Here is an 8,363-nt window from a genome sequence, read left to right on the forward strand (position 1 = left end):
TTTTGCATAAATGTGGCTGAATTTCGATGAGGCTCATTTTCATCTTGATGGCTTGGTTAATCGACAAAATTGTCACATTTGGGGTTCAGAAAATCCATGAGTGATTGTTGAGAAACAAATGCATCCACAACGTGTCACTGTTTGGTGTGGATTTGGGGCTGGAGGCATCATCGGACCATTCTTCTTCGAAAATGCGGCTGCTCAGGCAATAACAAAAGAGTGCGTAAGTGCCAGCAAAGCTGTGGAGGCCATTTACCCAATATGCTATTCCATACATAACCCTATACTGCATACTTTATGAATCAATAAAAAATTTACAATTTTCAATTATAAACCTGTGTTTTCTATCAAAATTACTTCTTGCGTGAATTTTGGGACACCCTTTAGTTTCTCTGGTGTTCAGAACATTCCTTCAATTCAGCAATGAGTACAGGTGTTGTCCAAGTTTATTTAGTGTGCCCAATAGGTCATTTATTGTGACTGCAGTTTTACTGCAATGTCCAAATATATATTACAGCCAGAGAGTAATCACACTTAAGCTTAAGGAAGAAAAACTAAAGATTAACACAGAGTTTTAATGATGAAGATTATTATTTATGAACTAGAGGCCCGGTGCACAAAATTCATGCATGGGGGGAGGGGAGATCCCTCAGCCTGGCCTGCACCCCTCTCCAATCCAGGACCCCTTGGGGGGATGTCCGACTGCCTCTTGCAATCTGGGACCGCTGGCTCCTAACTGATCACGTGCCTGACTGCCTGCCTGATTGCCTCTAACTGCTCCCCTGCTGGCCTGATCACCCCAACCGCCTCTGCCTCGCCCCACACCTGGGACCCAATATTCCCTCCCTCTGGCCAGCTGTAGGCACCCAGGACCCAGGCCAGCTTTGCCTGGGCCGGCCGCAGCCTCAGGGGACCATGGGCGGATGGTTTCGCCTGGGCCGTAGCTGCAGGCACTCAGGACCACGGGGCAGGCAGCTTGTTCCTCTCCCGGGCCGCAGGCACAGACGCTGGCGCTTGAAACCGCAGGGTGGGTGGCTTGTTCCTCTCCTGGGCTGCAGCCTGACTGGTCCCCATTCTTCTCTCCCCAGTGTTGAGTGTTTGAGCCGTTACAGTGTGACGCTGTGAGAGCGTGATGAACATTTGCATATTAGCTCTTTATTATATAGGATTATCAATTTTTTTCAGTGATATGTAATATACAGTAAAGAGGTAGTACCTTCTCTCATTAATTTCCTAGACTGAAAGTGATCCCTATGTCATCCAACAAATTGTAGCATTTCTAGAAAGTTTATAACAAAACATTATTAGTCATATTTATTCTCAAAGACTTGCCATGTTAGGTCAGAGTTCATAGAACTTTAGAATCAGTAACCGTCCTGGGAGAGCCTATAATTCATACATCTTAAAACAGTGCTTCTTAAACGTTGGCTTGTTGAGAATTATCTCAAGGGCTTGTTAAAACAGATTGCTGGCTCCCTGAGTTTCTAATAACACCAGGTCTGGAGTGGGTCCCTCCCAATTTTCATATCTAGTGGTTTCTAGGCAATACTAGTATTGCTTGTCCAGGCACTACATTTTGAGAACCACTGTTGTATAAAAATAATTGTTCCACCTTTTTTTTTTTTTATCATTTCAACTTTTGCAACTTCACAATTTTTCTTTTTCACCCCCTAAAATTTAGTATCTTTTTTATTTGTGAAATATACTCAGTCTTACTCATCTATAAACATTTTCTTAGCACTTTAGGAATTCTTTTTTTTTTTCAATCCAGGCTTACCCTTTAACTAAATATATGAGCTGATTTTAATACATTTATGATCGTTAGTTCACTTTAACATTATCTAACTTTGCAATTTTTATATCATTTTCACCCACAGCAGACTTTTAGTAGAGGCAATTTTTATATCATTTTCCCCCACACCAGACTTTTAGGAGAGGAAATTATGAATATTTCTAATGAAAGAAATCTTATTCTTGGTAGTTTTTCAGGATGACTAAAATCTATTTTCAACTTGTTTCCATATTTGATTGGCTTTATTTTCATAATTTTGAGTAATATCTTATGATGCTAATTGTCAAGTTTCTTTACAGACAGGTAAGAGATATAATAATTTTTTTAAGTATAGTATACAAAGCAAAACTTACAGTTGTTGGAATGAAGAATTCGGTTAGAGCCAGGGATGTTTTAAAAGAGTAGAATACACTAAGCTCAAAGCCTGAATGAAAGCAACTTCAATTTTATAGTTTTTTTCAAACAATATCTTTACTGCTTTCTGGAAAAATGGTATTTGAGAAAAAGAAATGTCTCAAGTTACTGTTTTTATGAGGAGAGAATTGCTGAGTCTTTTAAATGGTTAATGAGAAGAAGTAATAGTTAAACACTTAGAGCATTGATTTCTGATTTGAATTCTCCAGCACTGGCCAGCCCTGAGGGAAGGGGGAAATAAGCTTGCTAATTAACATTTGATTACTGATGCCACCTTCTCACTCCCTTTGCGCCATCCGGTTTCAAGTGTTTTTGTTAGGGAAGGATTTTTAGGAGGTTTTAATTTGCATCTTATGTGTAACTGCAATGAGCATACAACTTGTTAAAGAAGAAGAAGAAAAAGAAAAGGACTTTGATATGAAATATGTGTTCAAAACCCAATCTGGATCAGAAGTTATTGGTTTCTTAACTATAAGCCTTTCAGAGCACCAGTGATTGCTAGGAAACTGGAACTAAGCCTAGTCTGTATGCCTTATTTTGATTTAAATTCTCATATTCATTCTCTCTCTCTCTCTCTCTCTCTCTCTCATTCTCTCTCTCTATCTCATTTGTTTAGTGCAATTATTATTTAGCAAATTCTTGCCCAGACCATCATTTGATGGTGTGAAGTATTTGGAGTCTAAAGTTTGATATATTTAAAATTTGGGTAAGTTCAGATTCTAATATGACCAAAAGTCTTTTTCTTCTAAGATTGGTAAGAATTTTTTACAGAGAGGAAGGGAGAGGGATAGAGAGTCAGAAACATCGATCAGCTGCCTCCTGCACACCCCCCACTGGGGATGTGCCCGCAGCCAAGGTACATGCCCTTGACCGGAATCGAACCTGGGACCCTTCAGTCCGCAGGCTGACGCTCTATCCATTGAGCCAAACCGGTTACGGCTGCCATAGTATTCTTAATTCAGAAAATCTAGAAACTAGGGTGCTAACTAAATGATAGCTGTTTTAAGCCCATGGCAATGAAATATTTTCTACTTTTTGCTATATTAAAATGTTTGATATGTGAGGGATCAGGACCAGATTTCAAAAATGTAAAGATATTGAAATAAATTAATAGAACTCTACAACCTCATCACTGAGCTAGTAGTGTTCTTTCAAACCATAGTTTACTGGTAATATTTGGTTGATGGAATAATTATTTGGGAAACTAGTGTGACAGGCTTTAGTTTCAAATAAGATCTCATAAGAGGAAAATATTAGTCAGACTTTAAAAAAATCTAGACATTTTAGTACAAAAAGTGAAAACTAAGATTTTTTTTTGTCCAAGAAAAAAATTCATCTTAAGTGCTTATTATATCAAGTTATTTGTAATATTCCTTTTTGATGTGTTGTAATGAACTTTTTACTATTTTTCTTTTATTTTCTAGCCTTAATGGTTTAAACTTTTCCTCATTATTTGCTTGTCATAGATGTATTTAGCTCTTCTTTTCCTGTACCTAGGATTAACTCCAGTATTTTCATTAAATCATAGGCGTTTAGAGCTGTGGAAACCAGCAGTGACCTTGTTTTATTCTCTTTTAACTTTGAGTAAAGTAAATCTCAGCGAGGCTCTGCCAACTCGCCCACAGTAACAACTGGACAATGAGAAATCTTTTTCTTTGCCTCTCATTATGCGTCACTACCTCAAACTTTGTGACTTTTCTTTCTACTGTCAGAAATTGTTTTCATTTGGATAAATGTTTGACCAACATTTAGCTCACAAGCAATGATTTTATTATAGCTGACAGTGTTACCTACAAGTCTTATATTTTTCTTTTTCAATAGCTACTGGTACAAACAGCTCATAAGATGCTAATTCTGAGCCTCAAAACTTAGGTTAGTAGAGTAACATCCTAAGACTTCTTTCTAAGAAATTCTGATAACATTTAAAAAATAAAAATGGTTTGAAAATTTATGGAACTCAAAACTTTATGGGAGAAGAATATTTCATATGATTTTATATTGAGCAGGTCATAATACAATGATCTTTTCCCAGTGCTGTGTTCATCAATGACATTTCCATGAGGAAATATGAAGTTTGACATGGAGATCATTGCTTAATTTCTTACTGTAATTATAGTGTATATATAGATTTTTATTAACAATGAAAAGCAAATAGTAAATCAGTCCCATATTAATACTTTCAAGTTAATCTGATTTAAATTTTTCCTTAGTCACAACTGTCTTATCTGAAGCAATAGGTAAAAAATGAAATTCTCTTTTTAACAAATGTAGAAAACAAACTGGAAAAATCTATTGTTGATCTAGAACACTTGATCCAAATACAGTATAGTTTATAACATAAATTTGATGTTCATCTGGTAATCAAAGCATTTGTTAAATTTCTTCAGAACTAATTGAAACATTTGCATAGTTTAGCATGCTGAAATCTCAGATTTAGAGCTTAATACACAACAAAAACTGAAAAGATTATGAAGGTTCAGCATTATCTTGAGTCAGTGCTGATCAAAGAAACTGTGTAAGACAAAAAGGCCCTTAGGAAATGTTACCCTGTGAAGTGCCCCTTGTACTTAACTGGAATTTAACACAAATCTCTAAAGATGAAATTCCATCAGAAGTAGAACAATAATGGAAGCTGGGCATGCCAGCTACAACACCCAGCCTGTGTGTATTTTCTGCCTCTCTCAAGTGCTCTCGAATCTCTCAAATCAGTCAATGATCTCTCGATCTCTCTCTTTCCTTCCCCCTCCTTCTCTCTCTCCCTCCTCTGGTCCTTTATTCTTCTTTCTCTCTGTGAGAGAATTCTGTCCTTCATTTGATTCATGACGACCTTAAATTACTTTGCATCATTTTTATATATAGCTGTAATTTGTCTCTCAGGTTTTCTAGGATACTAATATTTTTAAAAAGCATCATTTTTACTTTTGTTTTGTATACTTTTTGGATTTTTTCCTTCCCTGCAGAATTGTGAGTTAAAATTTTAATTACAGAAAACCATCAATAAAGATTATATCTTTATTAGTAAAACCTTTGCCCACTTTGTACTTTTGTTACCTTATCACATGTATTTCTTCACTATAATGTTAAAATCTTCCTATGGTTACAGCATTGATAAACATGGAATTATTTTTGAAAGACTAATTTGTATTTAAGTTGTTATTTAGTGGTTGTTGTTTAACACAAAATTCTTTTGGCATAATCTCAGAATCTCCGTGAATTTATCTTTTCCATTGGGACAGACATTAGCCTAATATGCTTTACTTTGTACCCTCTCAGCCAAATTCTGTCTGCATTAGCCAGTTTATTCTATGACAAGTTGCTTAACAAATGTCATTCTGGAGAGAACAATGAAGCCAAATACTTGTGCAATGGCTAACATTACTCTAACTTTGATCACTTTTGTTCAGCACATCAGTCTGGCGTTGCGCTTTATACCAACATAACACTATAGCCAGAACATGCTTTTCGGGCTTACAATAGCAAAGGAATGCTATTCAATTCAGTGCAGTTACAAATGAGTTAATGAAAGAAGAAAAATACTGTTTATTTCATAATACCATATTGTTGTGTTTTGGAATTAAGGTGGAATTTAAAGAATCCCCTTATAGAGTTATTTGTTTGTATACTCAACTCATAGTATTTGTGTATACTATCCAATACAGGGTAGCCTTGCTGCAACCTTTCCAACAAATACAAATATTTGTCCTGCTTTTTTTTTTTTTTTTCCAAAATAGTTGATGAAGCTTGGTGTATCTAGACAGCATAATTGAAAAATAACTCTAAGAAAGGGTTTTCTTGGGCCTTGAGCCCTAGACCCATCTCATACGCCTCTCTTCTTTCCCTTTCTTTTATTAATATAATACTTTAGGTTTGTGGACCACCCTTCTCCTTAAAAACACTATTGTTTCAGCGTGACAAAAATAGTCTTAGCTAGTGGAAGTGGTCAGAGGTTGAATTTGGCTAAATTGTTGTGTTGATAATGACTAATGAAAATTTCCAAACTTAATGTGACTGGCCATAAACAAAATACTGCATGGCAGACTGGCCATTGCTAAGAACCTTTGAAGAAAAGCTGTTTGTTTGAATTGAGTAGGGATCAAGCCATTCCTCCAAGCTCCTCAGTTCTCATTTACTAAGTCTTTTTTCACAGGTGTACATTAGAGATAAAAAGTAGATTGAGTTCCACATTGTGTTTTTGTTTTTTCCTTTCCCAGTGAATATATATCTCTATTTCACTGGAAAGGTAACTTAGATGTGTTTATGTATAACAAACAGAAATGTGAGACAAAATGCTGTAATTGGACATTTAAAAACATGAATGAGTACTGCTTGTTTTCTATAGTGAAGTCTTATTGTACGAGATACAGAGTAGGGCAAAAGGAGGTTTGCAGTTGGAACCTTCTTTTGCCCCACCCTGTATTATGTGCAATATTCAATACTAGCATCATTTGTTATAGTAGTTTAATCCCATAACTAACCTGAAGAGTTAAGGTAATCTCTCCATTCTTAATAATTTGATAATTTATCTTATTTGTAAATATGTAACAAAATAGAATTTTCATAACCTGTTTAAAACTGAAAAAAATATGATACTTCTTAATTAGTGGATAACATAGAGTTTAATCTTCCAACACTTTATTCTGATAAATTACCTCTTCTAAAATGAAAGGTATAATATTGCATGTTGAAAATTGTTTTTCATCTTTAACAATATTAAAAATATAAAATATCATTACCGTATTGTCTTTTCAGGAAAGGCCTAAATAGTGTATTCGTAGATACCATTTAGTTAATAAATATTCTATTGAAATAGTTTTTAATTTGGATGATTTCAATGTAATAATCTGTGCTGTTTTGTTAGTTTTTACATCTTTGAAGCTTACATCAAATAATAAATAAAACTTCAGGTTTTTCCTCCTACCTGCTCCTCCCCTTCAAAAAAAAACCCCAAAAAACACCATTCTCTCTCCCACATAGAAACTTGAACCATATCTTTTGTTTGAATTATTTTACATCTTGAACCATTTAAAAATTATATAGTTTATTAAAATTTATAATTATAGTTTGTCCTAGGTGTACTATGTAGCTGAAGTTTCTTAACTGAAAAGAGACTTGAAACTATCCAGGAATATATAAAATCAATCGGCAGCAGGGGGTGGTTTTCTTTTTTCATTTTTAAGTTACAGTTTACATTCAATATTATTTTGTACTAGAAGCCCAGTGCACGAATTCGTGCACCAGTGGGGTCTCTGGGCTTGGCCTTGCAGGATCCTGCCGAAAGCGGCTCTCCAGCATCCCTCAAGGGTCCCGGATTGTGAGAGGGTGCAGGCCAGGCCCAGGGACCCCATCAGTGCACTATCGGGGCCGGGAGGGATGTGGGAAGTTTGCCTGCCGGGGAGGGACTGTGGGAGGGCTCTAAGGTGTGTCCGGCCTGTCTTGCTCAATCCCGATATGCCAGACCTCAGCAGTAAGCTAACCTACCAGTCGGAGCACCTACCCCCTGGTGGTCAGTGCACATTATAGTGACTGGTCGAATGGTCGACTGTCTGCCCCCTGGTGGTCATTGCACGTCATAGTGAGTGGTTGAACAGCCTTAGCATATCATTAGCATATTACCCTTTGATTGGTTGAATGGCTGACTGGTTGACCGGACACTTAGCATATTAGGCTTTTATTATATAGGACTAGTTTCAGGTATGCAGCATAGTGGTTAGACAGTCATTTTCTTTACAAAGTGATCACCCCAATAAGTCTAGTATTCATCTGACACCATAGATAGTTATTAGAATACTAGTGGCCCAGTGCATGAATTTATGCACATTGAAAGGAAATTAATTACAAGAAATATTATAATATTGCTATTCGCCATTTCTCTATAAAAGAAGTGTCAACCAAATTCACAAACGACAATGACAGATCGAAACACACATGCGATTGGCACCAGTGAGAGCTTTATATGTATCGCGCATGCGCGAGTCAACTTAGCCTTTTATATATATAGAACATACTTGCTTAATTAGACCTGCTTTCTCATTTAGCAAACTTTTTCCAGCCCAGTGAAGCACTCCAACTTCTCTTTCAGGTAATTGTCAGCAACCCAGCAGTAAATATCAACACGAAGCAGATTATTATTGTAGATCACACAGGGAGAACAAAGGGT

At 36.3% G+C, this 8,363-nt stretch overlaps 1 protein-coding gene across 6 annotated transcripts in view; it reads left to right on the forward strand.

Annotated features, from left to right (window-relative positions):
• FAF1 (Fas (TNFRSF6) associated factor 1) overlaps positions 1–8,363 on the forward strand; it is a 356,513-nt gene that overhangs the window by 184,950 nt on the left and 163,200 nt on the right. The window lies entirely within an intron of this gene.

Source organism: Myotis brandtii, unplaced genomic scaffold (assembly GCF_000412655.1).
Source record: "Myotis brandtii unplaced genomic scaffold, ASM41265v1 scaffold382, whole genome shotgun sequence".
NCBI lineage: Eukaryota > Metazoa > Chordata > Mammalia > Chiroptera > Vespertilionidae > Myotis > Myotis brandtii.